Below are 21,765 nucleotides of genomic sequence, written 5' to 3'. Positions count from 1 at the left end.
TCACTAAACATGGACCTAGTTGTCACACACAAAAATCAGCAGTAGCTCACAATGATGACAGTTGGCAGGAAAACACCTAGATTGTTGAAGAAATCATTGTTATTGATATTTTCTAGGATTCAAATTGGCACAAATAGTATCTTTGCTTGTGTATTAGAGCTTTCAATCTCCTCATTCAAGTGGAATCCTCCCAGAGTCCCTGAAAAGACTGTTCCCAAGACTCCTTAACAGCCACATTCCATAAAGACTGAAGGGATGCTGCAAGAAGGAAGTTTCCCCTCTCCTTCCTGTGAATAAGTTTAAATTCTTTCCACTTGAAACCGACTGAGGAAGAGTGTTTGGATCCCACCCATTACTAACAAAAATTCTAATATACAGACATTTCTTTCATTGTCTTTTGTTATAAGAGAGCCAATTCTTTTAATATAGACAAAAATAAAAGCCATTAGCTACATTAAATATTCAGCAACTATTACTATGAAATGCTAATTTTCTACTGCTTGCATTTCGTTGTTTGTATGAGAACCTTTCACTGCAGAATTTTATCACCTGCAAAAAAAGCAAAGTTGGGATCAGCAAATCCTAGTTCTAGTGCATAAAAAGCCATGCAACATGGACAGCAATGCACTGACTAGGGTATCATGAAAAATCACTCCTCAGTTCTCTTCTACCAGCAACCTTTCTGTAAGTACAAGAGATAGAATCTGAAAAGTTCAATATACACATCATCCCAATCCCAATTTATATTTATAAAAAAGTCATTTTAAATTGTTATGGATCTCATATGAACTGTGAGTTCTCACAGCTCTTTGTAAATACCCTTAACAATATGTCTAATTACTGTAACCCGCCTGCCACCACCATCACCGCTGCCCCGCCGCTGCCCTTCTGAAGCCAGTCAGGGAGGGAGGGGGGAGGGAGGGAGGGGGGAGGGAGGGCCTGCCTGCGCCGGCCTTCTGAGGCAAGTCGGGCAGGGAGGGCCCACCTGCTGCCGCTGCCGCGGCAGTGGGTCCCACCTTGTGGCCCCAGATTTCTGGTCACTTTAGACATTATGTAACAATGAAAGTCTATGAAAATTTCTTACTGTTAGCGAATAAATTCTAAATCAAAACTCCACTTCCATGATTTCATACATATATTTTACTACCTGACAACTTTCTGTACATTCCTTTGCTTGGGCTAGCAGCATGTGTGTTCATTGAGATATAATAAATTTCATATACAACATGAATGTAAAACATCAGGAAAATGTAAAATACAAATTTGCAGTCAACTGCAAGGTTTTGGAATGTTTTATCCCTATATAAATCCATTTTGCAAGTATTGATTCTAATGTCAATTTACATACATACACATGGCAAACATCTCATCAGCAAATGCCGCTTCTGCCTTAATCTGTGCATGCATAAGTCATTCCTGTGCTTTGTATGTATGTCTGCCCCATTTGCCATACAATTTTATGTTCAGTTCAAACTTTATTACAGTCGTTATACATAAAAGACCAAAAGAATATGGTCATTTAATATGATACAATTTAAAACAGATCATAAAGTAGAACTTAAAATTATGCTACTTTAGAGCATCGGATTTTTATGGCGGCAGCACAAAACTTAGCCAGCTGAGCTGTTACCTGGGGGGGACTCATCACTTAGCAGCTTCTTTGCTCAATCTACATCACGATGTTCTGGCAACTTTTAAAGGAGTGGTTCAATCAAGTTGCTACGAATGTCTACATAAGCAGGGCAGTAGAACAATATATGCTCTTGTATCAATTTCGCCACTCCCACAAAAACATTGTCTCAGTGTAAGGGGAATGTTCTTACAGTGACCCTCTACAAGAGCTGAAGGTAAGGCGGAGCATCTTGCAAGGGTATATACAACTGTATGTATGTACGTATGTATGTATGCATTCATGCATCCATCCATGCATCCATGCATGTATGCATGTACCGCCCTCTCCTGAGGCTCAGGGCGGTTTACATAAAACATAAAAAATGCTACATGGAACTTAGTTTTTCATAACAACAACAATATTAACATTAAAACTATAACAGAGGTAGTAGACTGTAACAATGTGAATAGGTCCACAGCAGAACACATGACTGGATTTTTGGGAAGTAGGGAACAGAGGCCCTGTAGATGATGCTGGTTTCTCGGTCTCAACCAAATGCTTGGTGGAAGAGCTCTGTTTTGCAGGACCTGAACTGTTTTAGCTCCGTCAGGACCCTGATCTCCTCCAGGAGCTCATTCTACCAGGTGGGGGCCAGGACAGAAAAGGCCCTGGCCCTGCCTGAGGCTAGGCAGGCTTCTTTAGGGCCATGGATCATTAGCAGGTTGGTGGTGGCTGAGTGTGGGGCATAGGGGCATAGGCAGGGAGCCAGTCCCTCAGGTTCACTGAGCCCTGACTGCATATGGCCTTAAAGGTAATTACCAAAACCTTTAGCCTGATCTGGAATTCAACTGGCAACCACTGTAGTTAATGGAGAATGGGCCAAATGTGGGCCCTCCAAGGTGTTGCTTGTGAGGATCCTGGCCACTGCGTTTTGGACCAGTTGTAGTTTCTGGATCCTTAGTGCTGTGGCAATTTTAATTTGGAGAATAAAGAAAGTTATAAAATACAAGGAACTTTGAAGTTGCATATACTAGAAATAATACAATTGGAGTGAACCATTGACTCAACAACTATTGTTCAGTGATGGAGCTCCTGCTTTACATGAAGCTGATTCAGTTTCAGTATATGCCACCTGGAATTAAAAGCATTAAAAGTGTTTTAAGTTATAGTGAAAGACCTTTTTTTTTTAACCCTGGTGTACAGAGTACACACTACTGAGTTATATGTATATTATCCTGTAAAGTAAACTGCAATTCTTCCATTTTCAGGCTTTATCCCAACAAGATGAAAGAGGTCTGAACCAGGATTTGAGATGTTACCTTCTGGATAGCGTTGCATTCCTCTTGAATGAGCAGGTCTGTAGTCTGGGGGTGCTCTTGGACTCAGTCCTACTGCTGCTTAAACAGGTAGCAGTTGTGCCCTGGACTGCCTTTTACCAAATTTAACTGGTTAGATAGCTATGGCCTTTTCTGGACAGATTAATGCAATGTACATATGTGAGGCTGCCCCTGAAAAATGTTTAGATGTTTCTGTTGGTACAGAAGTTATAAGCTAGCATGTTGATTGGAGTGGGTTGTAGGGACCACTTCACTCCAGTCCTGTTCCATCAACACTGGTTCCTAATTTGTTTTTGGATACAACGTACTAGTGCTAATATTTAAAGCCCTATATGATTTGGGATCAATATTTCCAAATGACTACCTTATAAACCTACCTGACCACTGCAGTCATCTTCAGAGAGGCTGCTTCAGATGCTTCCACCTTCTGAGATTAGGCAGATGGCAACCCAGCAGATGGCCTTCTCAGTAGTGGAACCGCAATGCTGTCTCTAGATTCACCTGTACCCTTTTATTACTGTCTTCCACCTGTGGGTGAATGTCTTTTTATTCATTTTGCAGTTTTTGAGTAATCTTGCCTTCCTCTCCAAAATTTTAATTGTTGATTTTGTACTCATTGTAAGCTTTGGTTTTTAACTTATTTTAATGATGTAATTTTGTTTTGGTTTTAAATGCTTTTAAAACAATACTTCAATTTGTATGTTTTAATTTTCATTGCTTTGGTGATAGAAACAGAAAGGTGGAATAAAAATCTTGTAAATAATAAACAAAAAATGTTCTTGTTGTTGTTAGGTGTGAAGTCGTGTCCGACCCATCACGACCCCATGGACAATGATCCTTCAGGCCTTCCTGTCCTCTACCATTCCTCAAAGTCCATTTAAGTTCGCACCTACTGCTTCAGTGACTCCATCCAGTCACCTCATTCTCTGTCGTCCCCTTCTTCTTTTGCCCTCAATCGCTCCCAGCATTAGGCTCTTCTCCAGGGAGTCCTTCCTTCTCATGAGGTGGCCAAAGTATTTAAGTTTCATCTTCAGGATCTGGCCTTCTAAAGAGCAGTCAGGGCTGATCGCCTCTAGGACTAAACAGTTTGTTCACCTTGCAGTCCAAGGGACTCGCAAGAGTCTTCTCCAGCACCAGGGTTCAAAAGCCTCAATTCTTTGATGCTCAGCCTTCCTTATGGTCTTGGCTTTTTTTTTTTAACTTATAATATTGATAATTTTATTATTGTTGTTTTCATGATTCTATTAAAATAAACAAACAAATAATGTTAAAAAAACAAATCATTTCCCTCAGATTATTTTTCTGACTAGAAGACAACTGCCATTCTTAAAATGACAATGGCATGCCAAATATGCCTGACAAAACATCTCTCAAGAGTAGCAATGCATTCTGGACTATGAATATATTTTCCTAACTAACTAAACAGCTCTTTGCTGGCGTTCTGAAGAATCTAGAACTCACAGAATTAATTTTTGCTATATATTCCCACTGTCATATAGGGAGTTCTTAGTCTGAGGCAGAGTGCTTGCACTCGAAAGCTCACGCCTTGAATAAATCGTTGTTGGTCTTAAAGGTGCTACTGGACTCTGATATCACTGTAGAATGTGATATCCTGTGGACTAAATGTCAAATCAACATGCCACACAATGCTTTTTAGCACTTTTGCTCGCGCCCCCCCTCCTGATTTGTGATCTGTCTGTATTTTTATAAGAATTACATGAATTACCTGAGTCTTCGGGGAGGGCGGTATATAAATATAAAATAAATAAGTAAATAATATTTATGTTAAACGATGCAGGTTTACTGATATAAGAAGCAAACCTTAGCAACTGAGGTTTTCTATACCATTTCCCCATGCTGAAAAACAAAATAGCTGAAATTGCTATTTTGTGACTTGACACTAGCTTCAGTAGTGTATCCTATGTCACAATGGACACATTGAAGATACAACTGCCTCATATGTAATTTAATTACTATAACTGTTAGTGATCCAAAAAGCAAACTAGTGCATTTCTAGATTTGCTGAATCCTATGTCCATCTAGAAGGCAAGGCTGAGAAGAATAGTTGTTTTTTATACGTCTCTTTTCTCTACCCTGACTGGGGAAGGCACTGGCAAACCACCCCGCATTGAGTCTGCCATGAAAACGCTAGAGGGCGTCACCCCAAGGGTCAGACACAACTCGGTGCTTGCACAGGGGATACCTTTACCTTTACCTTTTTCTCTACCCTAAGGAGTCTCAAAGCAGCTTACAATCACCTTCCTTTCCTGTCCCCACAACAGTACCTTGTGAGGCAGATGGGGCTGAGAGAGTTCTAAGAGAACTGTGACTGCGCCAACGTCACCCTGGTACCTTCCTGTGGAGGAGTGAGGAATCAAATCTGGTTCTTCAGATTAAAGTCCATCACTCCTAACCAATACATCATGCTGGCTCTAGAGACTAGACCAGGGGTAGTCAAACTGCGGCCCTCCAGATGTCCATGGACTACAATTCCCAGAAGCCCCTGCCAGCAAATGCTGGCAGGGGCTTCTGGGAATTGTAGTCCATGGACATCTGGAGGGCTGCAGTTTGACTACCCCTGGACTAGACAATCAGTGCAACTCTAAACAGAATCATACCCCTCTAAGTGCATTAGAATTGAGTCTAGTGGCGCCATTAAAATCCACAGAATTGTATTCCTGATGCCACTGGAATCAGACTTTGTTCCCCTGCTTCAGACCAACATGACTACAAACCTGAATCCTTCTAAGTACATTGATAGGTATATCTATTTTTATTGTCAAGGAAAATATATAAAAGCGAGAATTTTGTATTATAAAACTTAACTGGAAGTTATTTCAAGAGTATTCTGCATCAACAGAATCTGGAAGATTAACACTGTTTTAAAGTTTTTTTTTTTTAAAAAAAGCTTTGGTGGGAAACTACAGACCTATCAGGCTAATTTGTCTCCCAGAAAAACTCAGAGAACAATGTTAAAAATAAAAATTATTCAGATATGTAGAAGAACAAATAAGCATGGCTTCTGGAAATCCTACCTAACTAATCTTCTATAATTCATTGAGATTGTCAATAAGTAGATAGATTAGGATTGCTACTGGCAACCGGTGCAGAAGGCGAGACCAGTGAGAATAACCAGAACTTACACTTAGGGAGTCGTGCCTATGGCCTATTATTCATGGAGGCGAAGGTCCACATTCGAGGTGGAATGGCGCCGGCTAAAATCACCAATATTGCACGCCGCAGGCGGCAGCCGGGCGCAGAGTTGACGTATGCCGCCAAAAAAACTGCGTTAGTGAAATGCGGAAGAAAGTGGAGCTTCCTGGGCGACCAGAGCGCAACCAGAAGTGGCTCCGGAGTGCATAATCGGGGAGGTCCGTGATGTACAGGGCTTCTGGGTGTGCTTGCTCTCTCCCCTTCTGTGCCCTTCGGTTCTGCTAGCAGGGCCTGCGCCTGTGTGTGCCGTGGCTGCCCTCCTTGGCGGCCCAGCCTCGGTCAGCACCTCGCTCGCCTCCCTTCTTGTTTGTTCCGCATTGCCGCCTCATCAGCCGCATCCAGCAGCTGCTCTGGGTTTTGCCGCCGTTGCGTTCGTCCCGGGTGTTTGCGGTTTGCTTCGCTTCTCCCTCCTCTGCGTTTTTCATGCGACTGCCAACCGCCGTTTCAGCGGCCGTGCATAATAGGCCTAAGTGACAACATCGTTTTTGGATATTTGCCAGAAGTGGCATTGGTGCAAAACTGAATTCCCCACTCATACTGCTGTAGCCAAGCAGTAGCAGACAAAGTGGGTGGACAGATACAGATGGAGTAATGTGATAAACAAGAAATACTTGGATTTGCTAGCCCCTTTTGGAAACAGGATATGAGATAGTTCAAGGTTTTTGTTTTGACCTTTAAGGCCATTCGTGGTCTGGGCCCTGCTTATCTGAAGGACCATCTCCCTACCTATGCCCGCAAGAGGGCTCTTCGCTCATCAAATACCAACAGGGCCAGGGCCTACCTGGTGGAATGAGCTCCTGGAAGAGCTAAGAACCATGATGGAACTATCTCAGTTTTTCAGGGCCCGGAAGACGGAGCTCTTCCACCATTCGATTGAGGCCAGGATTCAGTTACCATTCAGTGGCCCCTCCTCTATATAACAGTACCCTCTGTTACAAAAAATTCATATATGATACTAGAGATTATGACATATTTATTAGTATAAGCAACCGTTGTCATATTATTTATTGTAAATTCATGTTTTATTGTAATTGTTTTTATTGATTGTACTGAGTTTTATAGTTGTACAGGTTTCTATAGGCACTGCGAGCCAGCTGTGCCAGGAATGGTGGGATACATGTCTAAATGATGATGAGGAGGAGGAGGAGGATAGTAAGGGTGATCCAGTAGTGCATAAGTTTTGTTTTAATCCATGTGATCAGCAAAAAAGAAGTTCCTAGTGAATAATATTTTATGGACATTCAGCTTAATACTCCAAAAAGAATCATCTCCATGTAGATTAACAGTGAGCACTGCCACATTTCCAGTGCCCATCAACTTTTGAGTGGCTTAGACCCTGGCAACACATTTCATTTACCATGTGAAAAGTTGTCATATGTAGTCAAGTTCTGCCTACTGAAAATTCTGAAGGCTCCCTTGAGAACAGGCAGATCTCAAAAGGCACCCTTGGAGATATACAGTGACATAGGGAAGCTGAAGTCACTCGTTGCCTCAGTTTCCCACTTGTTTTTCTTTAATATTTAATTTGCCCCGCTCCATTCCCTCCCAATTCCTAGGAGACAAAGGAATTAATTTAATGATTGAGTGAATCAAAGCAATTATTTATCCAAAAATTTTCTGTTGCTTTTTTTTACCCAAATAGGGACAAGTTGGCAAATACAAAAACATTCGCCAAGAGGAAGACAATGATTGAGGGAAACAGACTAAGCTTCCTGGGGAGGGAGATACAGAATTTTGGTCCTACAGCAAGTAAGCCCTTCCCTGAGAAAGCCCCCTAACTAGCTTCTGATGGTAAAAGCACTAAAAGTAGGGCCTTTAAAGATGTACAAAGTGTACAGGTAGATTCCTATGAAAGTGGGCAGTCCTTAAAATATGCTGGTCCGGAGATGTATAGGGCTTTAAAGTACTGTGAACCAGGTCTGGAAGCAAATAGGAACAAATTTAGATGGAAGAAGACGTGAATGATTCAGTCGCTATGACCCACTCCAGTCAATATGCTGCTACATCATTCTGTATCACCTGTAGCTTCTGAATGATTCATAAGACAACACCAGTAGTCAAAAGTCTTTGGGAATTATTAAATAGGTGACATAAAAGATCACATATTGTCTATCAGGGTGTTTCTAAAATGAAATATGTACAAAAATTAGCAAACTGCACCATCTTCTGGTGCAGCTGGAGATATTTGTTCTATGGTATAAACAATAAAGCCAAAAATTTGTAGAATAGGGTCTTTTATGTATCACATTCTTCTGCACATTAACTGCAGCCCCTTTGTAAGGATACAACATGGGCCAGGAATAACTTTCTTTATATAAATTCCAAACATGTATGTATGTATGTGCAGGATTCCTGCTATCAGATTTGTTTTCTCCTTATTCCCCATTCACAAGGAACAGCACTTTCCTTGTCCAAATCAAATCTGCTTGTCTTCAGTAGCAGCTTTGGAATACAATGCCTTGAGACATAAGGTAGGGTGTGATATATTGATTTTGGTAAATATACAAAATCACTGTCCATTTTATAAATGGCTTTATTAAGATTACTCTTAGTAAGTCTTGAACCACAGATCCACAAATACTGTACAACACTCAACATCCATTCCCTTACAGAGGTAATCACATTTGTAATATTAATGACAGCACTTATCAAACCGAGACACACTTTGCTCCAGCTCCTATTTCTTTCTCTTACTTCTGGTTATTGTTATTATTATAATTGTTGTTGTCATTATCATTATCATTATTATTAGGATTTATTTCCCGCAGCTCCCAGCAAGCTGAAGGGAAAAGTTTTTTTATATCAGTCAGATAACAGTAAATGCTATTGTCTTATTCTAAACCTTATAAGCTATAGTACAATCATACATGTAACATTAAATACAGTTTTGTAGAGCTCTGCAATATCTTTTCTGCTCTTGCAGGTTCTTTGGCAAAGTAATAGGAACACTGCAGATCAAACTGCAGTATTTTGCAAAATTCTGTTCATTTTCATTGTTTTATTAACTTCATGTACACCTTGCCTTTCTCTCAATAGAACCAGAGTAACTTATATTATTCTCCTTATCTCCATTTTATCAACACAAGAACCTTTTTGGTAGGTTAGACTGTGGGGCCACCCAACAAGCTTCCATGGTACAGTTGGGATTTGAACTTGGTCATTTGGGATTCGAACTTCCATGGTACAGTTGGGATTCAAACCTGGTATCCCAAATCATAGTCCAACATTCCAACCATTAAATTTAGAATTCACAGGCTTTCTACAGTTTAGTGCACTTTAGAGCAGTGGTCCTCAACCTTTTTATCACCGGGGACCACTCAACGCCGGGGACCACTCACTGGGGACCACTCAACACCTTTTACTGAGGCCCTGTGGGGGGGTAGTTTACTCCTCTACTCTCAACCACTGCCCTAGCGCTCTCTGATCGCCATGGTAATGTTTAAACATCCCTTCAAAATAAGATACAGACACGCCACAACAATGAAGTGTGTTGTAAAGGGCTTGGGGGGGATGAAGTAAAGGGCCGGGGGGGGGGAGAAGGAATCCTTCGGGGCCCACCTCCAATTAGTCGAAGGACCACATGTGGTCAGCGACCCACAGGTTGGGGATCGCTACTTTAGAGGACAGAAATCTGGATTGGATGGAATATCCTTTCCATACTTGGATATATTTTATAGCCTTGGGCAAATCTCTGCTTCCAGGCTTCAACAGAATCATAGTCACCAGACCTTGTGAACCAAAAGTTATTAAAAGGCAAACTTTTAAAAAAGAACCACCTAGAAGGTTTAGTGCATTTTATAGGTTTTCTTGTGAGCACAGTGCTCAAGACCCCTATTAAGCATTCCTTAAACAAGAGGAACTTTCAGTAACAAAACCAAAAATTCATGCTGTGAAAAGTTGTTGCATGCATGTTTGCCCCAAACATCTTTGGATTCTGGAAAGCCCTTTTGATTGTCAAAATGCTATATAAATAAGCAATGAATATTATGAATTATTATAAATATATATAAATGAGTGGAAAAATCACAGCATACCATCAGTGCATAGATATCATGCATCATGAGTGCTCCAGCATGGTTCCCTTAAGTTACCCCTTTATTTTATTTCTATTATATGCCTTTCTCAAAAAACGCTCATAAACATGTCTAGATGAGAAACACGGAAGGTATCAAATCATCTATTTACTTTAACTTTCCTGATGAAACCACCAAAACCCTCAAATTATCATATCACCTGCACAGCTGATGGTAAACTATAATATAATTAGGTTAGGCAAAATGATAATAATCACATGACAGAGATAAATGATAATAATCATAGTTAATGATAATAACTAATAGTTAATGATAATATTCACATCACAGAGATAAATAAAATTATCAGGAGAGTGACATAAAGCTTGGCTAAACCGTAGAACCAATAAGCAAGGAATTAAATAATCCATTGTCATTGCACTACATTTATATGGGAAGATACTGGAATTGCCACACAATTTTGCTTAACACAACACAGCTCTTGTGCACTCTTTCATGTCTTAAACAATTTGGGCAAATAATGCATTACTAACACAGTAATCATTAACGAAGCCTTCTTTCCTAACAAATCTTAAAGTGAAATATGCTTGCGCCACCTAGTCTTTGTCAAAGGATATAGCTGTTCTTTTCCCCCTCAAGGTAAGCAAGTTGCATCATTTCGCCATGCTGAGCCTCTTAGCCTCTTAAATTGTCTAGGGACCTGCTGCTATTCTCAACTGGCCCATCACCTGCTGGCTGTTTGCTTGACTAGCCTTGTTGTAGCTCTCATTCCACATTCTTCCCTTGGCATGAAAAGGGGTGGCAGGAGGGGGGGGGGAATGAGACCCAGCCCAGGCCATTATTTTTGCTTTGTGCTTAAGCCAAACTCCTGTCTCCTTCTCTCCCTATTCATGAGGTCAAACAAGAGGAGCAAGTGGAAGCAGGTCACTGAGTATTTGGCTGTTTCTTTTTAGAACAACTGCTGTGCAGAGGGGCCACACGTGAACATTTTGACTGCCAAACAGTGCAGCATGCCATAGCAGTGTTGTGTTTAGAAATGCAAGAGCTGCACTTTATGCTGCCCAAACAGCATGAAAATGAAGCAGATGGAACTAGAAGAAGCAAATAGGCACCTTAGAATCCCCCGATTAAAAAAAAAAATGCCACATTTAGTGTTAGAATATATAACCACCAAAAAGGAGTCTGCTGCAAAGTAGTGCCTGAATATGCTTCTGTTAATGACCATTTACTCATTGTTCTTTACTTCAAAACCACCATGACAGTCAATGTCTTACCCAAGACTTAAACTGAATCTGGTACTTGTTTTTAGTGTCTCTCAGCTCTCTCCTGGAAGCAGTAATCGAGAGAGTGCTTCGGAGCATTGCGGATTACTTTCCCTCTTACTATTTACTTTGTTTATACCCCATTATTTTCTCAGTGGGGACTCACAGTGGCTAACCTTATTCTACTCTATTTCATCCTTACAACAACCCTGCAATGTAGGTTAGGCTGAGAGTGTGTGACAGACCTAAGGTCACTCAGCAAGCTTTCATAATAGAATATGGATTAAAACCTGCATCTCCCAGATATTAGAGAGACACTTTTAAGTATTGCCCCACACTGTCATACAAGGTACAGAATACTTTCTTCATCACTGGAATTCCTCTAATATCTGAACAACTGTCCAAGAAGCTTAAGCTCCCCCAGAGGAAGTTAAACACATATCTAAGTACACATGCATGTTTGTATAGGGGACTATTTTTATTTTACCCTTGTTAACATGTAGCAATCATAGTTTTATTTGTGTAACTTTGTACATACTAACCACTTCACCAGGGATGGTTGTTAAATTTCCAAAGGAAAACAGGGATAAATAGGGTTCATCTTCCCCTACAGTGAAATCACAATGATTTTATCTCTTCACTCTATTATTCCCAAACTCATTCTTTCCTACATGTATAGACAGCCTGCCTTGGATCAAATCCAAAAATCATGACATGAATTATGTGCAGTAAAATGCTACCTAGTAATGGAACAGCCTTAAGAAACTGTCAGGCCTTTTCATCGAGCACTTGTCTAGTGATTCCATGGCATCTCTCTACACCTGGACCAAAATCAAAAGCCAATGCTTGTGGGACTATAACCTGACATTCCAAACTAGTCAGAGAGATTCGAATATAGACCTGCCTAGAAATAGACAGCAGAATAACTTCAGCTCTTGTTCAATTGGGATCCCCCTCAGTACAACCCAAGTCATAAGAAAAACTTGTTCCCACTACTGGTGCAAAACATTTAGGGGATTTAGGCTTGGCATTTTAGGTTCAGTTTTACTCCAGAATTGTCCTCCCCCCCCCTTGCATCTCTTAATAATGCATATTTCAGGACCAGACAATGTATCAATTGCTCACTAATGCCTCTCTCTTTAATGCCTCCATGCCTGGTCTCCCAGCTTTCTTGCCTGCTCCCCTTGCCATTCTTCCAGAACTTTGCTCTGAAGACCCCCTCCTTTCTCCCTTCGACCATTCCCCACAGTCTTCCATGTTTTTCTTCCTCCCAGGTTGCAAGCTCTGGGATGGGAAATATCTGGAGACTTTGGGAGTGGATCTAGGAGTAGGCAGGATTTGGGGCAGGAAACAACCTCAGTGTATAAAGCAGTCATTTTCTCCAGGGGAACTGATCTCTATAATCTGAAGATGAGCTATAATTCTGGGGCATTCCCAGGTCCTACCTGGGGACTAGCATCCCTACTCCAGATTCCTAAATCCCCCTTCATATTTGCTGCTTATTTATATAGCATTTGGAAAATCGAAACAGCTCTCTAGAAACCAAAGATGTTTTATGTGAAACATACATGCTATAACATCGTAACTTAATTGTGACTTGACAGAATATGTATTTCCTTCCCAGATCTCTAACTTGATTTCACTGCTTCACCTCTAAATTTACTTTCGTCCCTTGCCTTTGTAGCTATTATATTATACTCAATATTTAACACAAAAAACTAACATTTCTCCAAAAATTGTCTGAAGTACACAGCTGCGTAGGGCCATAAATATCATGGTTGAGGAAGGGCAGGTGTGAAGGTGATGTTTATCTTCCTTCACCACTGGCATTAACAAGTTCTGCTATTAACTTCTGCTATACGCAACTTCATTAATAAAGGACAACAGCATAAACTGTAAGGAAAACAGGAGAACTTCAGGAAGAGTCATTTCACATTTCTATAGTAATGTGGGGTGCAGTCATTACACCAGTAGGTTTGTATGCGGCAATGGTCACACAGAATCATGTTCAAATAAATGCTTCCTTCTGTGAACCTGGCAGTGGTACCGTCCGTGTGTAAGGACTCTACCAAATACTACCACCTCATTATGCCTGTTTTGAGTCATCCATAAGTGAAAGTAAATGGAGACATAATGTATAATCGTGCCTTTTGTGTTCCTACAGTGAATTCTTCATGAGGTCAGCTGGCCCAATGGTTTTATAAATGCATCATTAGTCATAAGCAGGTCCTTGAACTCTTGACATTGTTCAATTTACCAGTCTCTATATGATAATCTGAGGAAGGAGTTACAGCATTTCTGGTATCAATGGCCTCAAAAATCGTATTTTAAAAAATATTTCAGAAAGCCTGATGCAAAAGTCATCTCTTTATGTCATCACTAATATGAATGCTGTAACAAGCAACAAAAGATCCATAAGAGAAATGCTGATTGGTCCACTTCTGTTTTGTAAGGGGGTAATGAAAGAGCAAAAAAAGGATCACAGCAGCAACTACTGCAGTTTATTTGCAGTCTGCAATCACATTGGTCAAGAGTGTTCAGTACTGAGTACAGAATTCAACATATTGAAAAACTTGGTTTTTAAAAGCAGCACATTTATAGCCTGTATGACTTAACATTGCAATTCTAGGTATAATACCCCTGAAATTTTGGAAGTGAGGGAACAGGGGAATGGGACTTCCAGTGTCTAGAACAGGGGTAGTCAAACTACGGACCTCCAGATGACCATGGACTACAATTCCCACGAGCCCCTGCCAGCGTTCACTGGCAGGGGCTCATGGGAATTGTAGTCCATGGACATCTGGAGGGCTGCAGTTTGACTACCCCTGGTCTAGAAGTATGGAGAGGGGATTTTTGAACTAAGCAAAAATATATACATTTGCTCTGTTTGCAAAAGATAGACACAGAAGCGGGTGGGGGTGGTTAACCATGTTTACATGCACAACGTATGCAGTTATCTATTGTGTAAACTGTAAACTCGGATGAAGTTTCAAGCCATGAATGGCATGATTCTAGAAAATAAATAAAATCTAATACATTTTAAAGCCTATTTCCTTCAACATTGCTTGCATATCTTTCTTGATGAAGATGACATGTAAGACCAGCTAACATGACATGAAAACTTTTCCTTTGATATAGACAGAAAACAGATACGGACAAAGTGCTAACAGTATGCATACAAAACTAGCATTACCTCACACAAATATCTCCAGGGAAAGAACAGTTTTTGTATCACAGGGAACAAATCTTTCCATAGTAGACTTAAGGGGAAAAAAGAAAGAGAAACTTCATTATGGAGTGATACAGATTTCATCAGAGGTGAGGATAGAATTAGTAAGGGGTCTCTCATTACACCCTATATCAGACAGATTAGATAATACAGCTATATGTTCCAATCAAAATGGTTTCTTAATCTCAATACAGGAGCAAAGTCAGAGCTAAAATATTCTACATAATAAAATGTGTAGGGCAGTGGTCCGCAAGCTTCCACTTGCTGCGGACCGCTGCAGAGTAGTGAATGGAGAGGGTGGCCCAGGGGCGCGGCAGTCCGCGCAAGTGCGTTTGCGTCGCCGCCATGCCAGCGGCCGCGGCTTCCCCTCCCGGCCCGCAAGCAAATCGGCCGCTAAAGCGGCCGATTAGCTTGCGGCTCGGCAAGCTTCTCACTTCGGGAGGGGAGGGAAGAGAAGCTTGCCGGGCCGCTTTAGCGGCCGATTTGCTTGCGGCCCGGCGAGCTTCTCGCTTCGGGGGAGAGGGAAGAAGGAGCTGCGGCCCGGCGCCGAGGCCTTTGCAGCCTGCGGGTTGGGGACCACTGGTGTAGGGTTCTTTTGACAACATGCTGACCCTTTGATTAGCCGTCAGGGGGTAGGGCCCTCCCTCCGTGGGCAACTCAGAGAAGCTGGTGTGCTACCAGTCATCACCCCGCAGCCTTTGATTGGCTCTAATCTGGAGGAGGTTCTCTCCCACTAAGGACGTCTCATAGGCTTTTCCAGCCCTCTGCCAGGGGCAACAAGCCCTGCGGAAGCCTGATTTAGAAGTGGACTGCCAGCTGCTTACAGCTTCCCCCCACCTCTCACTGCAAGAGGTTGGCGGGGATGGCAACAGTGGCATGCCCCACATAGTTTATCCTTCCATCACTGGGGAGGAGGTGGTGAGCTGCATCCCAGCCCATGGAGTTAAGAGCTGGCATACGGGGGGTAGAAGCTTCTTCGATGACTCCCATCCCACACCAGGCCACCAAATGCTTCCACCCCAGCTCTCCGTGGCACATGCAGCATCAGGCACGCTGGAGTCTTCTGTGCACCCTCCTGGTCTCGTGTAGAGCCAGGGCTGCCAGAGACCTCCATGCTGCCTGCTTCCCCCCCCCAAGTTGAGGGGCCATGCTGCTGGGGTGGTGCCTCCCCACCAAGCCTCCCATCCAACATGTGGAGTGCAGGGTGTGCATAAAGGGGCCCATGACAGCTCCCAGGATGGCGGCAGCCCTAACTCCAGCTCCTGCCTTGCCCCAACAGGAACTGGCAGGGGGGCTCCTTCCTGCCCACTTTTAAAGTGGACTTAACAACTAGTCTATTATAAAAACAAAACAGAAGTAAAATGTTTTCCACAATCTCACAATTATTCATATATTGAGAATAACTATGACTTTATTCAGACTTTCAGAAAAGCATTTTTATTAAATATCTGTGAATATACAAGCTCATTATTTGTTTGAAAGTACAGTTTCTTCCCAGAAGCCATACAGGATCACAAGTTGATAAAGATGCTTTATCATCTTCTGAATGCACACAGTTTCAACCTCTCCTAGTACATCTTACACTAACACAGCAGTAAAAAAAGCTGAAATAACTTCCTTTCTTTTTGTTATTCTACCTTTGCACATGTGGAGAGATTTCAATACATTAAAAACTGGGGATTCAACCATAAACACTCAGAGGTGGCATAGTCTCATCAATTGCTGTTGAGTGCTGGTACTGTCTTTGCTTTACTTGTTTGTTTACTGATACAGAACTCAGGCCAAGTAACAGCAATGCAGCTGCTGAACTTTTTTTTATTCCACTACTAACAAAATCTACAAAAAGATGGATGGAAAGAAAGGAAGTACGGGTGGTTGGGAAGAAAAGTAGAAATGTGTAATAATAATGCTTTCCTTCCACAAGTTAATAATGACAACCGATTCAGCACGTTCTTCAAGCAGTGTTTATTTTTCCCTGACAGCTCCTAACCTACATTTTTTCCCAGTGTGCTGTTAAAAGCAGGCTTCTTACCTGTCACTTTAGCTTGTTGTAAATGTAACCCTGATCTGAAAACTGCTGGTACTGATGACACACTAAAACAAATGTCTACTGATTGAAGGCCCTTGTGATCACCCTTGACCCCAATTCTGTAGATCATGTTAAACCTAACATTATCTCCTTGCCAATTTTGTTTTCCTAAGAGGCAAGGGATTGGCAGTGAGTTGTGCGCTGGAAGCAGCAGGCTGAAAAAACCTGTCAGGAGAAACTGTTGGAAGATGGAGCTCTAAGGCAGCAATTTGCAGTCTCATGGTTCCTCTTTTTCAGGTCTTTGGCTATTTTTCTCACTTACAAGATCAGATGGAAATAGTACTAAAGATTATGGTGGAGCCATTACTTTATTAGCAGCTCCAGCTTTTGCAACATAGTTTATCACGCTTAAAATATCTTTTCACTAGGAAACATAATAATAACAAATACAAAGGGATTGCCATTCGCCTTTATAATAATCCAGCAGCAAACACCCACATTAAGGAATATTTTAAACTTTGATAAATAAACACCTATTTATAACCAAATTTCAGATTTTTCCTAAAAAGTATAATGGATTTGATTTCATTCTTTAAGGGGAAAAACTGAATATAAAAGAAGCAAGTACTCTTAGCTTTGAGAAATGACGTCTTCAGTCAAAAGTCTACATATACACCTAATTTTGTAAAATGTATTATGGATTTCTTTCTTTCTTTCTTTCTTTCTTTCTTTCTTTCTTTCTTTCTTTCTTTCTTTCTTTCTTTCTTTCTTTCTTTCTTTCTTTCTTTCTTTCTTTCTTTCTTTGCAACGATAAACATATTGTGATAAGGTATTCATATTAATCCTCCAATAATATTTCTTAAAACTACATAACATGAAGAAAGACTTTTATGGGAAGACGGTATAAAAACCTAAGAAAATAAATAAATAACATCATTGCAATTCTTGTACACTCAAATAAGTGAATGCTGGAATATAATTCAAACACTGAGTAGACAATTATCAAATGCAAGAGAAAGATGCATTTGTCTCTAGGGGGTGCTGCAGTTATCACAAGACAAAGGAAAAGGTTTCAGTTTCCTTTTTAGTTATGGGATTCATCCTGTTGGTACAGTTGGTGGATCTGTTTCAGTCCACTTAGCTATATGTACTATGGAGGAGTAGGAAGTATAGAGGAGATAACATAATGTTCTTATTTTTGTTGTGGTGGTTTCTTCGTATTCTATTGTTTTTGTGTTGAGTCCCCCCCCCCCTTTCTCAATCTCATAAAAGGTTCCTCCTATGTCAGGTGGTTTTTACATATCAGGACTTTGTAACAAAAAACGCTAACAAAAAAACAAAATATTAAAAAGTAAATTCATTTTGTTATTTTCTGAATAAGCTGTACTTTAAATATATAAAACATATTTTTACATCAAGACAGTTCATGCACACCACATTTTATGTTCCCAAAAGTAACAAAGTGACTTTCAATCACTATTGCATTTAAAAATAAATAAATAAATAAAAGTCCGTTTTTTCCTGTAAAAACCGTTTTCCCCCAAAGCTTTAGAATTTTTACCTCTGTATCACTGGCATGAACCAAATTCAGTGCTGAGGAAGGGGGGGTGCAGGAATAGCATGGGGTTCTGAGTGGCAGTTTTATGTTAGAGTTTCGGCCCCTACAAATTTCTGTTAATAGGATAGGATATAAGAGTATCACAGCGGAAATGGTATGAATTCTCTTTTCCTAGTAAGAGAACTACCAACTCATTTTAAACACTATTGAAGTGCTGTCAAATGCTTTCAATGCAGTGATGTCATGGGTCCATCACAGGTGGCAGGAATACACAGACATATTCATCTGGCACACTTTTGAATATTTGAAACTGTATTATGCTGGCTGATATTGTTCATCGTTCATTGGACAGTCTACTTTAACTAGCAAAGGCCCACTAAGGTCTCAGGAAGAGGTCATTTCCAGTGCTGCTTCCTGAGAACCTTCCAACAAAAAAGCTAAAGAAACTCATGGAAAGCCATGCGGGACTAGCTGAAGAGTCAAGGGACTGCATATTTCTAGCAATGAATTACTGCTATTCCTAGCTTGTTCTGAAACAAATTAACTAGTTACAGCAAAACTGATTTACTTACAACATTGTAACAATATTCACTGGGCAATAAAATAATAATCTTTTTAAAAATCCCCGAATGCTGAGGTTTTTAATCAGCTACATGATTTGTCGGATGGAAACCCACAGCAAATATTGACTGGCTTGTATTTTAATCACAAGTGCTGTCAAGAGTCAAACAGAAAACTGAAATATTTGGTTAAAAATGAAAAAAAAAGTTTACCATTAATCTGCCCTCCAGCCTCTAATCTAACGGGACAAGGCAAACTATTGTTATCAGCAATAACCTTGCTCTTAGGGCAATTACAGGGGCTTGGCTTTGCCTTTTGTCCTGAGCATACACCCTGTTACTGTCATTATTAAACATCATTTAATGACCTAAATGCAATTACTCAGGGTGGTTTACTTTTGAAGTTCTATCAATAACTAAACAAAAGGAAGTGAATGATCCATTTTCTACTATATTTACTTACTTAGCAATGTTTACACTATCAATATATCACCCTGAATACAAGGTGGGGAGACTTATTTACTATCTGTGCATATGTATGGCAGTGGGGGAACTTGGGTGCAAGCAAAACACACCTATCATACAAACTCTAGATTGCTATTTTAGAAATGTGAGGGAGATCTTGTGGGTGGAATGGAATGCTGCTGTTGCCATTTATGTTTTTAAAGGGAACATTTCACTAATAAATCACAGAATCACAGAATCAGAGTTGGAAGGGGCCATACAGGCCATCGAGTCCAACCCCCTGCTCAACACAGGATCAGCTCAAAGCATCCTAAAGCATCCAAGAAAAGTGTGTTTCCAACCTTTGCTTGAAGACTGCCAGTGAGGGGGAGCTCACCACCTTTTAGCCTATTTCACTGCTGAACTATTCTGACTGTGAAATTTCCCCCCCTGATATCTAGCCTATATCGTTGTACTTGTAGTTTAAACCCATTACTGTACGTCCTTTCCTCTGCAACCAAGGGAAACAGCATCCTGCCCTCCTCCAGGTGACAACCTTTCAAATACTTAAAGAGGGCTATCATGTCCCCTCTCAACCTCCTTTTCTCCAGGCTGAACATTCCCAAGTCCCTCAACCTATCTTCATAGGGCTTGGTCCCTTGGCCCCAAATCATCCTCGTCGCTCTCCTCTGTACCCTTTAAATTTTATCTACGTCCTTCTTGAAGTGAGGTATTCTATGTTCTTTTTGTTAATTTTAAAACAAACTGATCATGCTAACTCTATGTGAAATAAAATTATATAGCATATTCCATAAAGATGTAAAGATGTAGAGGAACTCTACCTCTTCCATGCCTGATCTGTCTACAATATATGTGCTCATCCATACGTTTGTTGAGCCTATTCATAAGTAGTTAAATATTGTACTATCACCATTTTCCAAGCATTTATATCCAAAAAGGTATGGTAGAGTTAACAAGTAAAATAAACAATGGAGTTTAATTTGAGTAGTGGCAGCATACCCATTAGCTTAACATATGATAGGAAATGAAGAACTACATGAGAAGCCATATAAATGAAGCAAAGCATATATGTGAATACTTACATAGAGAAAAGAAACTACAAAATTATTGTCAGTGGACTGACAATTCAATCCAATCATCATTTTCCTATATAGTTGAGAATACATTTTCTCTCTCTGCCTCCTTGACTAGCCTCTGACTATACTAGCTATCTATGTGGAAATATGGCATTCCAATACTGCATGTAAACACAGGTCCATTTCTCACTGTGTACTAGTCAAATAAAATCTGGATATTAACTATATGATCTGAGCCTGCATGTACTGGTCCTGTAGGGGAGTTATCAGAAACTGTATTCTCTAATCTGATGCAACCTCAAAAAGCAAATCCACAACCAACCTTAAATAAATATTTAAAGAAACCCCAAAAGAAATACAATGAAACTGAACTTTCAGAAAATATTTAAGCATTGTTTCCCCAAAGTGTTGCCAGACGTGGGCTGAGTTCTGCAGAACAAGTGTGGATTGGCATGAAGAGCAGAACAACACTAATTAGGGAGTCAGAATTAAATTGTCATCTGATGGTTTACTATTTATTAATTTTTTAACTGAAAAACTAGCAGATGATGTTACTTCATGACTTTTTTATAAATAATCTATAGCAAGTAACACACCAAGCACTAAAATGTAATTATTATGAAACCTAATAACACACAGGATATAGTCACAGAAAAAGCAATCCAAGATTGAATGTATTTGCCTTTGGCAACTCCTTATAAGGTGTTTTAGTTTTTGTCAACAAGACAGAACATTTATTTCACAAAAAAACATGACATGGAGGGTTCCAGTAATAAGTTCCCAATGTTCTTTTTTAAACACCTTGGAACATGGGGTCCCAATTTCAGGGGATAATTAAATCCTCAACTTGAAGGCAGAGCCGTTCTTTACAACTGTCTGCAGAGTTGTTTTCTCTTTTGGCACAAATATTCAGATTCCGATCAGGACCTATATAAGGACCAGGGTTGGGTGCTTCAGCGTCCGAAGCCACCGTTCATGCCCAAAGCAACCAGCGCATGCCGTGTATGTGTGTGGGGGAGGACATCTCACTGGGGAACATAGCAACTCCACGATTGGGATAGTGTTCCCTACTGCCTCTGCGATGCTGGCAGGGGTGGGGGGCCCTCTCTGGGAGGTCCTGGATATGCTGATGTCCTTCCTCTTTGCTGCACATGACCAAACCCCAGAAGAGCATATGGCATGCTAGCATCATGTGGAAGAGATGTCAGTGCATCAAACATGTTTTTGGAAAAATCTATGGTAATGAAGTTACCATAGAATCTTCCCCAAAAGCTAGAGCATCGTTCCCTCCCTGACAACTCTGGCATGCCAACATCATTTCCAGGTGACGTCAGCATGCCAGACACCCTTCCTGGTCGTGGACAGTCTGGGAGGGGGAGTACAGACAGCA

The 21,765-nt window shown here is 40.7% G+C and overlaps 1 protein-coding gene and 1 long non-coding RNA gene across 45 annotated transcripts in view; one reads left to right on the top strand and one right to left on the bottom strand.

Moving 5' to 3' along the window:
• Positions 1 to 2,966, top strand: part of LOC143843541 (uncharacterized) — a 29,865-nt gene extending 26,899 nt beyond the window's left edge. The window contains exon 3 of the long non-coding RNA XR_013233595.1: positions 2,881 to 2,966. This is a non-coding gene — a long non-coding RNA (uncharacterized LOC143843541). The remainder of the gene's footprint in view (positions 1 to 2,880) is intronic.
• Positions 1 to 21,765, bottom strand: part of TCF7L2 (transcription factor 7 like 2) — a 236,691-nt gene that overhangs the window by 64,162 nt on the left and 150,764 nt on the right. The window lies entirely within an intron of this gene.

Source organism: Paroedura picta, chromosome 8 (assembly GCF_049243985.1).
Source record: "Paroedura picta isolate Pp20150507F chromosome 8, Ppicta_v3.0, whole genome shotgun sequence".
Lineage (NCBI taxonomy): Eukaryota > Metazoa > Chordata > Lepidosauria > Squamata > Gekkonidae > Paroedura > Paroedura picta.
This window is presented reverse-complemented; position numbering and strand designations above follow the sequence as displayed.